Source organism: Pan troglodytes, chromosome 4, assembly GCF_028858775.2.
Source record: "Pan troglodytes isolate AG18354 chromosome 4, NHGRI_mPanTro3-v2.0_pri, whole genome shotgun sequence".
Taxonomy (NCBI): Eukaryota; Metazoa; Chordata; class Mammalia; order Primates; family Hominidae; genus Pan; species Pan troglodytes.
The window spans coordinates 74,239,702-74,258,098 of NC_072402.2; the positions used below are offsets into that span (position 1 = coordinate 74,239,702).

The 18,397-nt window shown below is 40.9% G+C and overlaps 1 protein-coding gene and 1 long non-coding RNA gene across 7 annotated transcripts in view; one reads left to right on the forward strand and one right to left on the reverse strand.

Moving 5' to 3' along the window:
• Positions 1 to 2,699, reverse strand: part of LOC134810083 (uncharacterized) — a 52,026-nt gene extending 49,327 nt beyond the window's left edge. The window contains exon 1 of the long non-coding RNA XR_010157249.1: positions 311 to 2,699. This is a non-coding gene — a long non-coding RNA (uncharacterized LOC134810083). The remainder of the gene's footprint in view (positions 1 to 310) is intronic.
• The window catches only part of LIFR (LIF receptor subunit alpha), a 118,228-nt gene that overhangs the window by 35,915 nt on the left and 63,916 nt on the right, over positions 1 to 18,397 (forward strand). For 2 of the 6 annotated variants that reach the window (XM_063811282.1, XM_063811283.1), the window contains exon 1: positions 2,819 to 3,156. The exons of 3 other annotated variants lie outside the window; for them this stretch is intronic. The gene's annotated coding sequence lies outside the window, so the exon portion shown is untranslated. Of the gene's footprint in view, positions 1 to 2,017; positions 2,351 to 2,818; positions 3,157 to 18,397 lie in introns of those variants that run through there. One more of the 6 variants, XM_009449248.5, reaches the window with a different exon arrangement.

An 18,397-nucleotide genomic window follows, 5' to 3' on the forward strand; every position in this document is an offset into this window, starting at 1 on the left:
TAGTCTCAATCCACGAGACTTGAAATTGAGCTGAAATTCCTTCAGGAGTCCATATGGATTAATTCAGATTTTTACACAACAGATAAGAAAAATTTATTCTTGACAGCACAGACAGCAGTCAGGTGCCCCAAGCTGGGTTATGGCCTGGTCAAATATTGCTAACATATTTTTAAAGCTCTTGCTTTGTTACAGAAACTCCGTTTTTTCTCATGAAACAGTGCGTATACCGCAACTCTTCAAATTGTACCTCAGTATGGTGTAAGGAATGTGGTGTTCCTTAGAAGCTGTGGCAAATTCCTAAATTTCTTACCTGCAAAATGGGTATACATGGAAGGCACGTCTTCTGTGAAGCTCACACAGCATAAACTTCTGGGCATCTTCTCTTGGCCTCCATCCCAGGCCTTGGCAGGAGCCTTGGCGATACATTCACCTGGTCATATGTTTATGTACAATTTGCAAAAGCAATATATTGTCACCACAATTAGCTGAGACTGAGGTCTCTTTCCGCTAGGACTTTCCCTCTGCCATTTTCCCTTCTATTGGGTGGTGCTGGGGCAGCCTGGACATGCTGTGTGATAGGGTCAGGCTTTGTGTTCCTACCCAAACCTCATCTTGAATTGTAATCCCCACTTGTTAGGGAGAGAAATGACTTGATTATGGGGACAGTTTTCCCATGTTGTTCTCGTGATAGTAACTGAATTCTCACGAGATCTGACGGTTTTGTGTTTGGCAAGTTCCTCTGCTCACAATTCTTTCTGCTTCCTTGTGAAGAAGGTACTTGCTTCTCCTTCCACCATGATTGTTAAGTTTCCTGAGGTCTCCCCAGCCATGTGGAACTGTGAGTCAATTAAACCTCTTTCCTTTATAAATTACCCAGTCTCGGGCAGTTCTTTATAGCAGTGTGAGAACGGACTAATACACAGTATTTGCTTTTTCTTTAAGAGGACCACCCAAATTGCATAAATTGCAGGCCCCACAAAACCTGCATTACCCCCTAAGTGTGAGAATAGTACCTATTTCACAGGTGTGCTGTGAGGATTAAGAGGTAATGGACACATGGTGTGTATCAGGTGATGTTAGCCATTATCACTACTCTGAATCTCCATCTTTCTATTATAGCAAGGCCACAGAAATGAGCATTTTATGTAATATTCTTAAAACTAAATTCTTCTCATGGAATGGTATTTTTCAACCCTAGGCAACAGGGCCACATCATGTTTTTCTTGGGCTCTAGGCCTTTTTGCCTTCGTTGATCCCCTTACTCCATTAAAATATATATACATATACACACACACATATATATACATTTTAAGATTGTATTAGCACAAAAACAAATATATTAATATATATTAAAATACTTTCTTAAACCTAAATTTTTTTTCCTTCTGATTTGAAAAGAAATTAAAATATTTTTTGTGGGCCTCTAAAAATATTGTTGACCTTAGGCACTGTGCCTAATGGAAAAGACAGTGACAGGATTGTGCAATATGAATAATGATAAATTTCCCAAACCATCAAGGACTCAAGAATAAGGGTAAACATCTTAAATTGGGTTGGTTTCGAGTACTTATAATAGAAAAATGTTATCCAAACAAGGTCTTAGGGGTAACAGGAGGCGTTTTTAGTGTTCAAAATACGCACATGGATGGAGTTGGCCATTAGGACGCTAATAGCGACCGTATCTAGCTGTGAAATACATATTTTTGTTTTGGGAGTCTACTTTTCAGTAAATGTCCTTTCAGGTGTTTTGTTGCCCATTTAATTACATGATCAACAAGGAAGAGTTATTTTACAAAACAAGCTTCATTTTGCCAATTTATAAATTGCTTTGGAGTTTCATCGAAAGGTCTTTAAAAAACACGTTGGCCTTGGTGCTGGTGCATCACATAAATCACAGATGAAACAAACAAGCCTGTTTCCTACTCAAGGTGTGTCTGTAGAGTCCTGACTGCGTGCCAGGGGCTCTATCTGGCACATTTCTGAACTTTGCAAAATTAATTGTGCCGAAGAGAACACCATCAAACGCATCCGGCATACAGCGTAAACATCTTCAGGCCGTGATTCTGCGCCATCAAACGCTCTCCAGCTAATCTCATTTGGTGATTACTCTGCTAGAAAACCGAGGCCAAGTGAAACTGCGGAAATGGGAACAATGTACGGAGGAAAAATCTCACCCCATTAAGAGATCCGTTTCTTCTCCGCACAAATAAGCCCACCCCGCCTCGGAGGCAAGACTAGATGGCTCCAGGATACTCTTGGCGCGCCCGCTGGCCATCTCGGGCAGGGGAGCCCCACACCCGGCAGGAGGACCAGGACGCGAGCGGCGGCGCCTCGGCCCTGGGCTGTTTAGGTAATTCGCAAAGTCCCAACAATCATCCCCCTCTCCCAGAAGCTGGTTTTCTTGTGTGCAGTGGTTACAGAGGCGGCGAAAACACGGTTCCCCGCTTTCCTCTCCTCAAGGCACTGTTTGCAGCGGCAGCAGCGGCAGCATTCGGGGAGGCGCGGTCCTCCCCGCAGAGCCGTCGCGCACTCGGCCTTTCTCGAGGATTTGCCTGGGCTCGGCCGCCTCGCTCTCCCCTGCGCTTCCATGACCTTCTGAGAGCGGCCTCACCACCGGAGGCTCGGAGGAAGCACCACCCTCGGCGTCCGGGGCCCGTCGCGCGGCCGCGTTCCTCCGACTACTTGGAGCACCCGCGCGCGCGGGCGCGCGGCCGGGGATCGGCGGGGGCGCGCGGGTTGGGGCGGGGCCGGGGCCGGGGCCGGGGGCAGGGGCGGGTCAGGGGCGGGGCCGGGCCCGCTGCGCCCCCAGCCGAGCGGCGTGCAGGCGCCGCCCCCGCGCGCCGCAGTCCCGGCTGGAGCGACTCGGCCGTGGCGGTGGCCGTTACCGTTGCCTCTGGGAGGCTCTGGCGGCGGCGGCGGCCCGCGGGGTTCGCGGAGCGCAGCGGGCCGCCCTTCGCCCGTGGCCGCCTCAAGCAGCCTCGCGCCGACACAGGGGAGGCGAGACGGCGGCTGCGGAGGCGGCGGCGCATTGTGCCCGGCCCCCTCCTTGGCGGCTCCTGCCCCCGGCGGCTGCGGGATCTGGGCAGCCCCGGGGCGGCGGCCGAGGCTACAGAGCCGGCGGCAGGGGATGGCAAGATAGCGGCGCGGGAGCGTACCGTGAGTCCTGGGGGCGGGTGGGCGCGGCGCGGAGCAGGGGAGCCGCGGAGCCCCGAGCGGGGTCCCCAGGGGCGGCCCGGGCGGGGTGGGGCAGCGCTCCCAGCTCTGCGGAGCGTCCTAGGGGAGTGACCCCGGAGAGCGCCGCTCCGGGTCCCGCCGCTCTCCGCGCGCCCTTGGGTCACCCTCGTGTCCTGGGGGACGCGGACTCCAGCGCCCAGAACTTCTGCCCCACGCAGGGCAGTGAGTTCTGAGGCCAGAGGTTACCTGGGGGATGGGAGGGAGCTTGAAATGTTTTTCCTTCGGAGAGGTGACCTGCCAGGTGATTTCGTGCCCCTCTGCTTCAACTCCCCTTTAAACCTGTTCCTCGTCCTTTCTGTATCCGTAGTGCATTTGACTTACCTGTATGTTTATGTGCTAACTTCCGAAGGTGGTGTACTGGTTAAACCCAAAGTTAAAGTGTTGGAGGTCAAAGTTAGGCTTTGTGAAAGATGCCATTTCTGTTACGTTGTGTAAAAGCACAAAGCTGGATTCAGGAGTTCTGAGCGACACAAAACTGCACATCACGTGTTCTGAATTTACATGATTAATCTGAATTAATGTGATTTTGCCCCCCACCCCCCACATTCCGCTACCAAAAATATATGAGGTCTTTTATTTGCAGTTGGGTATCTTTGTGTTCCTTTTTGAATGTTTAATGCAGTCAAATATTGTTATAACCTGTATTGTTATTGAGTGGCATTTATATGGAAATCGGTTCTTTGCATTTCTTTTTATGTGTCTTTAAAAGATACATTCTTTCAACAGAAAAGTTTCAGTTTAAAGTTTGTCTTCCGATTCCTGTTCAGTTTCAGATTAGTTTTTAATTTTAAAAAGTATTTGCTTGAAGTAAGATTAATGTGATATAGTAGTATCGTTTAGGCAGGGGTCCAGAAATGGTACAGAAATTAAATTTAAGGCAAACCTTTCCTTTTCACAAGTGGAAAAACCAAGGAGTTTTTTCAGCGCGAATGCTACTTGCCCTCCCCCTTACATGATTATTTTGCCACAGATCTGAAATTACATTTCACTGTTACCAGAGAGTTTCTTGTCTAAGCCTGGCAGAGAAAAGGAAGCCTAAGTATAATGTGTTTTTTAAAAACACGAGACCATTCTTTTACTTGTCTTCTACGTTGACTTTATGCTTTATAGTCGGGGGCAACTGTTCATTTGGAAACTTCATTAGGGAGTTAGTTGCAAGCTCAATTTAAATATATGATGTGTTCTCAAGGTGATCGGAGCAGCTATTTCCTCTTCAAGAATTGAATTGAGACTTCTTTGCTTTGTAATAGGTGAGTGAGATCACTAGCAAGCCTCTTGATTAGTGGAGACTTGTATTCTCTTCTGGGGAATGAGAATCAGGGACTCTGCTGTTGAAGGAGCAAAACTTTTGTGATTTTTGAAAACTTTGCTTCTGAATGGTCATCCTTGACAAATATGTTGGTAATAGTGTGCATTATTCTTACATTAATTGTGCAGCAGGTAATCTATTCACACTGGAGAAGATTCAGTAGATATAAAAGATACGGAGTATACCTCTCTCCCATCATGTTCCACAGCTACTGGCTCCTTGTGTATGTCTTTCCAGACATAGCCTATGCTCATGTAAACATTTTGTACGTGTTCTTTTTGTTTGTATTCCTAAAGATGAGGACCCATTGTATACTCTGCACCAGCTCCCCCTGCCCCGCTTCCCTCCCCAGAGTACTAAATCATGGCAGTCTCCATTGGTATCTAAGAGAATCTGCCTCATTCTCTAACAGCTGCTGAGTACTCCATTAGGGATGGACCATAATTTATTTAATCTCTTCATTGTGATATATGTAGGTTGTTTCTAATAATTTGCTATGAAATTGTAAAGCATTAGTTTTTGAGGTTTTTAAGTGGATTTGGTTATTCCCAAAGGCCTAAAGGCAGTAGTCATTTGTTTCTTTATATCACCTTCCAGGAAATAAGTGTGCCTTCTCCCCAGCATACACTGTTTGCTTCTATATAACTTCACAGTAATCCATAAGAGTCTTTGGCATCTTTGCTGTGAAGTGGGAGCCATGATGGTCAGTAACTAAAGTCATTATTCCTTGGGTAACAACTTGGCTCTTTGTTTTAACAAAAGAAAAGAAGGAACAGATACACATTTTAAAGAATAATCTGAGGAAAAATTCTTAAGTGTTTAAATATTTTTGAACGTAGAGAGGCAGCTTGTACCTTTGATTAAATTGAAGATGAGGGTAGTTTATGTTTCATAAAATTCGGTTGCCATTAGGCACTCAAATCCCTGCCTTCTGTAGATTATCACCAGTATCTTATATTTTAATGTTAGTATAATATGGTTACAGATTTTACAGTTTATGATGGGATTAATAACTTTTAAGGGGATGGATGCTTTTAAAACATATTTAGCTCTTGCTTTTCTTTAAAACAAAAAAATTGGGGTCTCGTCAGCATGCTCTTGAAAAAGAATAAATTGTAAAAGTAATGCTAATGCTAGAAATTGAGCCTAATACATTATAAAGCTTGAACATTAGCCAATGTTGAGCTTCAGTATTTTCATTATGCTTATTTTTGAGGGCTATTTTTTAGGACTAGTGTAAGCTATCATAATCTTTTAAAATATATACATACATATTATATATATATAGTTTAAATGGTCCAAACTCCTCTTAGAATTTAAGGCATTCTCTTGCCTTTTATTTGGTACTGTTGTGATACAAAACTGCTAACGTTGTCTGTATTTGTTCTGAAATAGGTGTTTATTGGGCATCTGTTAATATTCCAGACAACTTTCTAGGGACTAAATTATGGCACTGCACAGGGCAGACAGACCCTGCTATAATCTCAGCGAAGGAGATGGATAAGAAGCAAAGATACAATAAGTGATGGTGACTAGATAGTGCTAAGTGCTGCGAAAGAAAGCAATCAGGGTTGCATGGCAGAATGGGACAGGATGTGGGCTGCTGTTTTACATCAAGTGGCCTGAGAAGCCTCTCTGGGGTGGAGGGGTCTGAGCTGAGAGTTGAATGAGGGGGAAGAAGCCTATGATTTTGGAGATCTGAAAGAAGAGTGGCTTAAGCAGAGGGAAGGGCAAGTGCAAAGGCCCTGGAGCAGGACTGAGCCTTGCATACCTGAGGGACAGAGGACCGCCTCGGTGGCTGGAGTTGGTGAAAGGAAAGGAGAGAGCTGCAGGCAGAAGAAGAGTGGGCTGCGGTTGGTGCCCATATGTGTTGCATGTCAAGAAATGTTTACAGAAGTGGGAAAGATGTGAGTGGTGGAGTTCCTCTATAGGCTGGAAGCTCCAGGGGGCTAGCAACACATCTGCTTGTTACCCATTGCATTTGCAGCACCAGGAACCACCTTCATCACATAGTGGGCTATGAATAGTTATTGAGTAAATGAATAATTAGAGAGTTTACGAAATAATCTTACCTGCTTTTGGTCAAAATACTTAGATTCGGGAGTCTTTTAGTTTTCCAGCTTGGCTCTGGCCTTTGACATCAGCCAATCGGTTATACTGTTATCACTTTTCTTTCAAATTATCACTTTTGTCAAACTATTGCTTTAAGTCAATTACACTTGACTGCTCTTCCATGAAATTCAAGTGTAAAACCTTAAAAACAAACCTTTTCAGTAAATTATAGTGACTTATGAGAGATTTTCAGAAAGGTGAGCATTTTTATCTTTTATTTCCGTGGAATAGCCATTTGTATAAGTGTAAGAGTTCAAAGATGCCTTTTGTGTGTGGGTGTGTGTATTGAATGTTTTAATTCTTTGGGCCAGATGACAGACTAATGAGTAGATAAAATATATGTAGGTACTTTTATTCTCACAGGAGGAATGTGTGCCTGCCCTATAGGGAATATCAATAATTTGTGGCATTTCCTTTTCCCAACTTCTAATCTGTCATTCTGAATATTAATTGAAAACTTGGGAAATGAGTTTTATGCCAAACAATTGTTATAGATGTCTAATAAGAATCTACATCTTTCTCCTGTGACTTTTGGACTCCTGTTCCATATTAGAAGTGTTGTGATCTTCCAGAATGATGGTTTTTAACTTTTTTATTTCCTATCTTAATCAATTAATAACTTAGCATAATAAGCAGTTTCTACTTAAGACAATTATATTTCCAACTGTTTCTCTTAAGTTCTGTGCAAATTATATGTAAAGGAGGGTTCTTTAGGTCCTCAGTCTTCAGTAAAGAAGCCTGTGTCCTTTTGTCCTGATATAGCAAAAGCTCTTCAGTAAAAGAGTAGAAACACCTACCAGTTGGGGTAAATTTAGAGGCTTAGATGCCCGAGTTAAAGTACTTTTACCAATTCCTTTACCTTTCCTTTTGTGAAATATGGGAATTGCAAATTTGTCTTACGTTGTCTAAAATGACAACACATGCATTCTTATAGGATGTTGCTGCTGATACTGCTCAGGTGAGCAAAGATATGTGTTTGGGAGATACTATTCTATGCTTTCATGTTGGAAGTTGAGGAAAAACTTCTGGTAGGTGGATTTTTTCTATACTTTTGCACAGAGGTGAAAATCTTGGCTTCCAATCATTCTTCTGGTTTGTAAGGCAGATACAGAGAAAGAATTGGAATCATTGTATATATGCTATATTACTAAGCGGCAGTATCCTTAGAGGCCACAAGGCGGTGATATCACTACCTAAAGTGTATGTGTGGTGCTCTTCCAGAGAATGCCTTGGAATACTGAGGCCTCTTGCAATACCTTCTTTTAACTTCTCCCCAAAGTGGGCTTCTCCAAAGACACCCTGAATCCGAGGACTGTTGAATGGTGGAACATCTGGTGGAAAATAGCAAGAGGTGACAGAAATACTAATGGGGCAGTGAGATGTAGACTTCAGGCAGAATTGTTGTACCTGTCGAGTTGGAGGTAAGGTGAGTAGGAGAGAGATGAGAATTGCCACCAGGACTTTAGGCTGCAGCCCCTGAGGACACCCGAGTGCCACAGTAAGCACTAAGGTGCCTGCTGCATGGGGACAGGATGCCAGCTGTTTCCATGCAACGGGCCTGGAGACCCACAGCCGTGCCATGCTTCATGCCTTAGTGTTTATAATGCAGTACAAAGGTGAAGGAGGCAAGACCATTGCAAAAACATCTCCATAGAAACAGTTAAAGTTAGGAGCATACATTTTCTTCTTGCTGGAACTTCATCCTACATTTATTCCTTGAAGTTGCCTGGATCACCACAATTTTACTGTAAATGTAAAATTGTTCTTTTGGGAGAGTCTGATTTTGTGGAAAAACTATTTACAGCTTAAAATGCAAAGCTCTTATGAATAATAGAAAATTAAGCACTTAAACAAAAATCAAGTAAAGTAGATAACTTGATTGAAAGCTGGAAGGCCCTTCAGATCCATCTGGTCAGCTTCTTAAGATAAAGAAACTTAGACCCAGAGGTGGTGTTATAATTTGCCGAAGAATCCAGGAGTCCTGATTGGCAGTGTAACCATGATCTTCGGACTCTAAGTGCAGGGTTCTCAACTCTTCTCTAGAACCAACAGCTCCTCAAGGGCAGGAACTTTTGCGAGATTTACCACCGTGTCCCTAGCATTAGAACAGTGCCTAGTCTATAGTAGACACTCACATATTTGTTGAATAAGTGATTATCTAAAGGAATTTTAAGAACTTCAGATTGCCATGTTAGCTATAAGACAGTACTTATACAATCTGAAAGAATATACAGTTTTATGAGTTTCTTGTTAGAAAAATAGAGCATGTTGCTATTAAAACCCAAACTCTTAAGCCAGACAGGCAAACGAAGGTGCAGTGTTTTACATCTTAGCTTGGTACCTTTCAAAGTCTGTTATCACTGGATTTTCTAAAGCCATTCTGTAAAGTTCAGCCTACTGGTATCTGGTATCATTAAGTTTTATATTTTGTATTTGAAAACAGATGCTTTAAAATCTAGCATTTATTATTTGAATTTTTCCCTGTTTTTTTTTCAGTTGTGCTTTATCAATAGCTCAGCTATTTTAAAAATTTATGGCCGTATGGGGATATGATTGTTTAAAACCAAATCTAGTCAACTGGAGGATTTTGGAAATTGTCACTTTCAAATGCTGTTGGTGGGTGTTTCAATTGTTATAACTTTACAGGAGGGCAATTTTGTATTACTCATCAGAAGCCTCAAAAATGTGCCCCGTCCCTTAGTCAGGCATGTGCACCGCTAGCAATGTAAACGAAGGAGAAACAATAAAGCATGTGTACAGAGACCAGTCTTTAGGAGTGCTTATAGTGCATTTGTGCACCATACTCCTGTCGATACCTTTCTCCTCGCAGTGATTCTTAAGAAGCCTACTTACTGGGATGTACCAAAATCTGGAGGGAGGTCCTCTGAAATTTGGAAAAAACTCACTTCCAGATTCTAGTGACCACCACAAAAAAATACATTTAAAAAAACCCTCCTCTAATTTGCAAAAATAATTTTTGTAAGTTTTTTTTTGTGTGTGGAAACGGAGTCTCGCTGTGTTGCCCTGGCTGGCGTGCAGTGGCGCAATCTCAGTTCACTGCAAGCTCCGCCTCCTGGGTTCACACCATTCTCCTGCCTCAGCCTCCCAAGTAGCTGGGATTATGGGCACCCGCTACCACGCCCGGCTAATCTTTTGTATTTTTAGTAGAGATGCGTTTCACCGTGTTAGCCAGGATGGTCTCGATCTCCTGACCTCATGATCCGCCTGCCTCGGCCTCCCAAAGTGCTGGGATTATAGGCGTTAGCCACTGTAACAGCCTGTAAGTTTGTTTATAATAGTTATAAACTAGAAACACCTTAAATGCTCAATAATAGGGGGACTCATTAAATGAATTGTGGTGCATACATGTGATAGAATACCCTTTCTTTAACAGTGATGTAGGGGAATATTTATAGATGTGGAAAGATACTCAATATTTGTAAACTGAAAAAGCAGATTGTAAAACATATGGGTACGTTGATCCTTGTTTTTGCTTATGGATTGTGTGTGTGTGTGTGTGTGTGTGTGTGTGTGTGTACAATTTTCTACATATTATGTAGTAAAATGCCAGGAAGACTATAGGCCGAATGTTAGGTGATACTGTCTTTCATGTGTGGAAATTACAATTGACTGTTATTCTTTTTACTTTCCTGGATTTCCCACACATAAAGCATGCCGTGTGGTGAAGAGTCTTGGATCAGATCCCATTTCCCATTTGCTACTACTGGTTGTGTGAACTTGGGCAAGTTTTGTATTTCCTTATCTGTGAAATGGGGATAATAATATCCAGCTCACGGTGCCCACATGTAGTATTTAATAAACGTTACCTTGATCTCACTGATCTGATATGGTGATTAAAGCCAGTATTCTATTCTTAATACAGAATTTCCAAGCAGAATAATTGTGTTATGTAAGTTTTATCAAACTGTTACAGAAAGCATTTCAGGGCATTCTGACAAACTATTTTGTTGCTTCTGGTCACTGGGAAATATTTTGTCGAGTTTTATTTGCTTTAAAACTGAAATGCCTTCCATTGCCAATACATTTTATTTTGAATTGAAGGCATTTTTCTTCTTTTTCTGTTGTTGTCTTGAATAGTCCTGTATAAATTTTTGAAGGTCAGGGTCTGATCTTTCTTTCCTTTTATAGAGGTGTTAGAGTGGGATGTGAGTCATTCAAGTCACTGTTGAGTGCCTTTTCTTTAACAGGCACTAGGTAGGCATCAGATTTGCAGCAGTGTCCTGGACACACATGTCTCTGCCCTGTGAATGACATATGGAAGTGACCAGTGTGGTTCAAAGCCAGGAGGCCCACTCAATAAATAGATAGTTACTACAGTTAAGTATCAAGTAGTTCTCATTTCCTCTCCTCTGATTTTAAAAGGAATTTTGTTGTGATGTTACATCTTACTGAACACAAACATTGCCTCCTGCTTATTCAACAAACTACTGTATATGAGGAACATGCTAGGTTATTTCACTTCGTTGACATTCATGAATGATTTAGTGATGACTTACATTACACAAGTGTGAGAATATCCTAGGTTAATAGGCTTAAAATTGCTACTATATATCTTCTGTGAAGGATAATCTTTCATTATCTTAAGTATGACCTCATGCCTTTTTGAGATTATCTTTTGTAAAATTATTGAAAATGAGCTCCTCCTAGCAAATCTAGGATGCATGGAATTTATGGCTATCCCACTTGAGAAATTCTAGCACATGATCTTACTGAGAGAGAGTGGCAATAAAGCATTTATAGTCGTGTACCATAGAAAGATGTTTAGGTCAGTAACAGACCATATATATGATGGTGGTCTCATTAGATTATGATACTATATTTTTACTGTACCTTTTTTATGTTTAGATACCCAAATACTTCCGTTCTGTTACAGTTGCCTTCAGTATTCAGTACAGTAACGGTGCACAGATTTATAGCCTTAGGAGCAATAGGCTATTATACCATATAGCCTTGGTGTCTAGTAGACTATACCATGTAGGTTTGTGTAAGTACACTCTATGATGTTCACACAACAACAAAATTGCCTAGCACGTCTCTCAGAACTGTATCCTTGTCATTAAGCACACATGACTATATTTAAAAATAATGTTTCCATTTGACAGTGTGTAAAACTACATTAGTTTTGTAATTAGTTTTATGTAGGGACTTTTTTTTTAAAGTTGGCAACTGTTCTAAATATTTTGATAACATGTAGACCCTCAGTAGTCGTGAAAGATACGTCTTGGAATCTATGACAAATACTGAGCTTGCATTTTATTTTCCTCATACGGCCAAATAAAAAAAAGAAAATTTCTTGAGTCATGTTTTCATGTTCCTGTGTAGAATTCATGGTAGGATAAGTTACATCACAGGTTGTGTAACCAACAGCAAAGTCACCATTTTACTTCTTTTTTTGCTTGAATAAATTAGCCATATTTTGAGAGGGTGTAAGTTAGGGGAAGAACAAATTTAGGAGAGTTATGGATCAAGAATCATTTTTGGACACAGTTTAAGATACGTGTGAGACTTGCAGGTGACAAGTTGTGCATATAGATATGTATTCTATCTATCTCATCACACTGGAGGTGACAAGACTTGCAGGTGACAAATTGTACATATAGATACATATTACTTCTATCTCACATTGTTCTACCCCATACCATTGCCTTACATGGACTTTACTCCCCTTGCCCCCACTGGAACTGGCAGTTAGCTTTCTTTTGGGGGTGTTGGGGATTTACTTTTCACAAAGAAACACTGTATGAGCTGCACTGAGTATGTAATGGTGACTGGAGAGCAACCAAGCTGTGTTGACATGTAGACATTGAGTCGCTGGCTAGACTTAGGACTTTGCCAACTCACCCTTTCCTGAAGGCCAGCTTCAATAAAATTACAGATGACTGTTTTGAAACTTTTTCAGCTCACAAATAGTCAAAGCTGTGAGTGCTGAACTCAGTGCATTCCACAGGCTGCATTGCTGGGATCAAAAACTCAAATGCTTACAGGGACAGTGGACGTTACATAAATGGCAGAAGTGGGCCTGTCCTGCCTTTTGTCTTTATGCTTTTGATATAGAGACAATCAGAAATATGTCACTTTCTCTTTAACTGTACTGCAAGATAGACAACATTGACAATCTAGATGGTAAATGGCAACTGGAACTTGTCTCAGTTTTGAAGACCAGTAAGGAAAGGTGAGAACTATGAAAAACTCCAGAACACATGTTCTTAGGAAGGAGTAACTGCTCTTACCTGGAGTTGATTGTTATCCTGTGAGATGTGGAATGAGTATTTCCAGAGCTTCTTAATTTTGATTTTTAAACACTCCATTTTGCAATATTGACAAATAATTCAAGGGTTTTTAAATTTCGTTTTTTTTATGTATATGGTTCAAACAAAACACATCTAAAGGCAAAGCCTGCCAGTTTTAAACTATGGTAGGTAACATTTCTTTGCCCATCTTTTCCTTCACTTTTTTCATATAGTTCAGGTCATACTGGATATTCAGTTTTGTTCCTTATCTTTTCATGTAATGGCGTATATATGTTTCTTCATGTTGCTAAAAATTATTTAGTATGTATTGATGACTGTATATAACATTTTATTCTCTGGATGAACCATAACTTGAGCATTTACATTGTTTTAAATTTTTCCAGTTCGTAATTAAAGTTACAGTAAATATATTTAAGCATAAAGCTGGATTTTTCCCCTTCTCCAATAAATTTCACATTCTTCCCTTAAAATTGGTTTATTGAGTCAAAACAACTAAATATCTTTAAGACTTTTGATACAGTTGAATTTTCTCCACATTTATTTGAATACTAGGAAATAAAATATTTGTTCATTTTATTAGCTGGTTTTATTTTGTGATTTATCCATTATTTGATTTTACATTGGATTTTTTTCTTTTTTTTTTTTCTTTTTTTTTGAGATGGAGTCTCGCTCTGTCACCCAGGCTAGAGTGCAGTGGCGTGATCTCGGCTCACTGCAAGGTCCACCTCCCGGGTTCACGCCATTCTCCTGCCTCAGCCTCCCACATAGCTGGGACTACAGGCAGCGCCACCACGCCCCGTGAATTTTTTGAATTTTTAGTAGACACAGGGTTTCACTGTGTTAGCCACAATGGTCTTGATTTCCTGACCTCGTGATCCGCCCACCTCGGCCTCCCAAAGTGCTGGGATTACAGGCGTGAGCCACCGTGCCCTGCCCTGGATTGTTATTTTTTTAAACATAAGTAGCTTTTTAAAAATTATAAAAGTAAAAATGCTCATTTTATAAAAATAAAGGAAGCTCAGGGAATGTAAGTAAAAATACAAAAAAAAATTTCAGTTTCACCATTCAGAGATAACCCCAGGCAACATTGTTACATATCCTTCTAGATTAATTTCTGTGCATATATATATGTGTATACACACACACACACACACATATATTTATGTCTACATCTCCAAATATGTTAAACCGTGGTTGGAATGGTATGTACATACTGTCTTGTAACATGATTTAATTTTTTTTTTTTTTTTTTGAGACGGAGTCTTGGTCTGTCACCCAGGCTGGAGTGCAATGGCGTGATCTTGGCTCACTGCAAGCTCCGCCTCCCGGGTTCAAGTGAGTCTCCTGTCTCAGCCTCCTGAGTAGCTGAGACTACAGGCGTCCGCCACCACGCCCGGCTAATTTGTGTATTTTTAGTAGAGATGGGATTTCACCATATTGGCCAGGCTGGCCTTGAACTCCTGACCTCAGGTGATCCACTGGCTTCAGCCTCCCAAAGTGCTGGGATTATAGGCATGAGCCACTGTGCCTGGCCATGATTTAAGTTTTTAAACTTATATTAATAATCTTCCATGGTGCATAACTGCACACTAGATTCAGTTTATTCATCCATTATTCAGTTTACTTAACAAATATTTACTGCACACTTTTTGTGTGCCACGCAGTTTTTCTAGCTGTTGGGGGCTATAGCGCTGAAGAGGAGTGCTGAACAGGAGCCTGCTCTCTGTCTCTTCCTCCCCACCTATGCTGAACTCTCAGGAAATCTTCAGTGTGCTCAGTTTGGTGAGAAAGATGGTTTTATAAATCATTGCTATATAATATTATATGTAGTAATGTAAGCATATGCATTACGACCTGAGAACACTGGGGAAGGTTGGATTTGGAACAGTGCGCACTGAAATTTGAAGGATGAGTTGATATTTGTTAAAGGGACAAGGAAGAGTGGAGTGGGAAGGACATTCCAGGTAGATGATCTGTCTGTGCGGGAACACTGAGGCACCACAGAGCCTGACACGTTTACACACGTCTTTCATGTTTATTGCCTATTTATATTTAAAGCTCTCAAACACAGATTTATTGATGCCTTACCCTCAAGTTGCTAAACGTTCAAGTGTCCCCACATGTGGGTACTTCTTCTATGAAATAGGTAGTAGCTGGCACTTATGGTGAGATGGGATTGACTAGAGTAAGATTTACATTGAGCAAGAATTTATGATGACTTGGGCAGTAATAAAACCAACAATCATCATTTATGTTTCATGTTAATACTTTGATATTAGATTATCTACTTATTTTTCAAACTAAAATGAATCCTCCAATTTTAATACCACTGGAGGACACGATTTTAGACATTATGTGTCTGATAAAGTGAGAAGACAAAAAAGTAGTCCTTCTTAATATTTTTATGGCCATCTTACAATATTGGCCCAGCTTATTAACCTTTTTTTTGTGGTTTTCCCGTGTGTTGCTGCTAAATCATATCTCCTCCCATCTGTATTTGTTCATTTTCTATGTGTTATTGTTATCAACATTATCATTTCATTTTGGACCCTGACATCCATGCTGAATTTATTTTATTGGATTTGTTTATTAGAATCCTATTATTACACCCTGTATATTTGCTATTTTGCCCATTTTTTTCCATCCACAGGTAAGTTGGATATGATTCCTATATCTTCATCCAACTCATCAATGAAGATACCAAGAAAAACGGAAGTCTTTGATACCTGTCTATATCACTTTTGTCCAGGTTGACATCATCCTATGAATTAGCACTCTGAGTACGGTTGATCATGTGATAAAAGCAGCCTCTTCACTCTGTTTACACAGCTTGAATTTCTTTACCTTGCTAATACTCATCTTTCATGTATTAGAAAAGATTTTGTTCAAACAGAGATACATTTTGTTGTTTCTGATCCTTGCTTTTCCCAGTACAACAGCTTATCAAGTCGAGGCTAAGGATGGGCTGACGTGCATGGGTCTGAGGTTTTCTAGGATTCCTTTCTTAATACTGTTGATCATCTTATCCAGGATCAGTTATCAAGCTCTGTAGGATTTTATTTCTTAACAAGAATGCCCCTTTCTGAAATAGCTTTGCCAAATATCAGTTATTTTAGGTGCTGTTATGTTTTTCATATGCTGTTCCACTCTTACATAGAAGATGTTTCACCTGCTTAGATGTTGTAGACCGTGGTCTGAAGCCAGAGCTAAAGGCTTTATTTTAGTTGTTGTTTTGAGAAGCATAATCTAAGATGATGCTTAAGATTTTGATATCTGGGGTTAAATAATGTCATAAAGAAAACAATTTTGAATTATTTTGGAGTGGAAAGCTTCAGATTCTGACCCTAAAGAATGTTAAGAAAGCATTCAGGCACATTTTGGTCAACATCTGTGCATTGAAATCTAGGTCTTAAAACAGTTTATATTTTAAGATTATTTCAGCAGCAAGACAAGAATTTTTTAATGCCAGTACATTTTGTGACAGGTTAACTGGTTCCCTAAGAACTATATTTGGCTTGCAAATGTATTTTGTTTGGCCCACATAGTGTTTTTTTTTCTAAATTGGAATTAATTGCCAGCATTTAAAAATAAGGATATTTCATAATAATAATAATAATAAAAACTAAAAAAGCAACAACCTGGATTTCCTGCCCTTTTGGAAAAACTGGAAGATCTGTGGCTGTACTGGCCGCTCGTCCTCTGTGGTGTAATACAGACACAAGGAGCTGGCGAGGGGCTGCCCGCCAGCCTGTGTCATGTGAATGGCTCCAGTCATTTCATCTGGCTGGCTCTTGGAGTATGTTTGAGTTTGCACCTGCTGAGTTGAGAGCTTAACCAATTAAAAGTGTACTTAGAGTTGGAAGGAGAACAGTAAGATGGCAGTTATTTTCCATTTGTTCTCTGAACATAGACTGTCTGATCTTTGTTATAATGTGATTAGTGGAAGTGCTTGGTAGAGCAGGTGGTGTTTCCCCCAGCAACAGTATTCACCGGACAGGTCGGGGGAGAGCTGAATTTCTAATCACATTGTACATCTACCAGTTTGTTCCTGCAGGTGACAAACAAGGTTTTCTGAAAACAAAACAACCGTAAGTTTCTTATGATACTTAAAGTAGGGAAAGCAGGTGCTGGGTCTTAGTTGTGTAATTTGAGAGCTAAGACCTGAGATGTTAGGTGATTTATCTGCGAGCCCCTACCTGTCACCTATTGAGTGGTAGAATAGGGACTGGAGTCCAGGACTCCTGACTCCAGCTTAGTTGCTCATTTTACAGTTTAGTATAATGGCCTGGAGCTGAGATTTGCAGTCAGAGTTGGCTACAGATCCCACTTTGCTCCTTACTAGCTGTATGACCTTTCTGTGCCTCAGTTTTCTTATTATAAAAAGAGGGAAATAATATTAATAATACCGACCTTATAGGATTGATACGAAAATTAAATCCAATTTTGCATTGAAAGAACTTAGAAAAGTGGCTGCTCCTTAATAAACAGTATTTAAATAATGCATAATATCTGAAATATATGTATAAATTATATTTTACATGGTAGAGTTAGCTAAAACCAGCATGTTACCTAGATAGAATTATTGTGTAATTAGTATTTTTCCCCCTCCTAGAATTTAGAAAGGCCTTTAGGGATAGTTTTACTCTATGTATTACCCCCCCAAAAAAACCAAAAAAACTTCAATTTGAGCCAGTATTCTTTTTATTAATGAATTTTTGTATAGCAAACAGGTTCATTCAAAAGCATAAAGTTTGTCAGCTTACTCTTCAGAATGTAGACAAATAACTGAATAGTATGAAAATATTTTAAGTCCTCACCGAGGACTCTATTTGAATGGATTTGCTTCAGTCACCAAATAAATCTTGTACGTGTGGTGGATATAAAGCACTCCTAGATTACGGATTTTACAAAGATAAGGCTCTGATCTTAGCTTATAGTGGAAAAGAGGGTGGAAGGAAAGGAGAGAATGATTTCCATAATACCTGGTATGATAAGAACAATGCCTAAAGGGGAAATTGATGTCCAGTGGGAGCATAAACAGAGCACTGTGTCTGGTTGGACATAGTGGTCAGCATGAGAACCAAGAGGAAGGCCGGGCGCGGTGGCTCACGCCTGTAATCCCAGCACTTTGGGAGGCCGAGGCAGGCGGATCACTAGGTCAGGAGATCGAGACCACGGTGAAACCCCGTCTCTACTAAAAAATACAAAAAATTAGCCAGGTGCGGTGGCAGGCGCCTGTAGTCCCAGCTACTCGGGAGGCTGAGGCAGGAGAATGGCGTGAACACGGGAGGCAGAGCTTGCAGTGAGCCGAGATCGCGCCACTGCACTCCAGCCTGGGCGACAGAGCGAGACTCCGTCTCAAAAAAAAAAAGAGAGAACCAAGAGGAAGAGATGCCCCTAGGAAAGGAGTAGAGGAGGTGGAAGAAGATTGCGGAATAGACGTGTGAATTTTAGTGTGGACGGTTGTCTG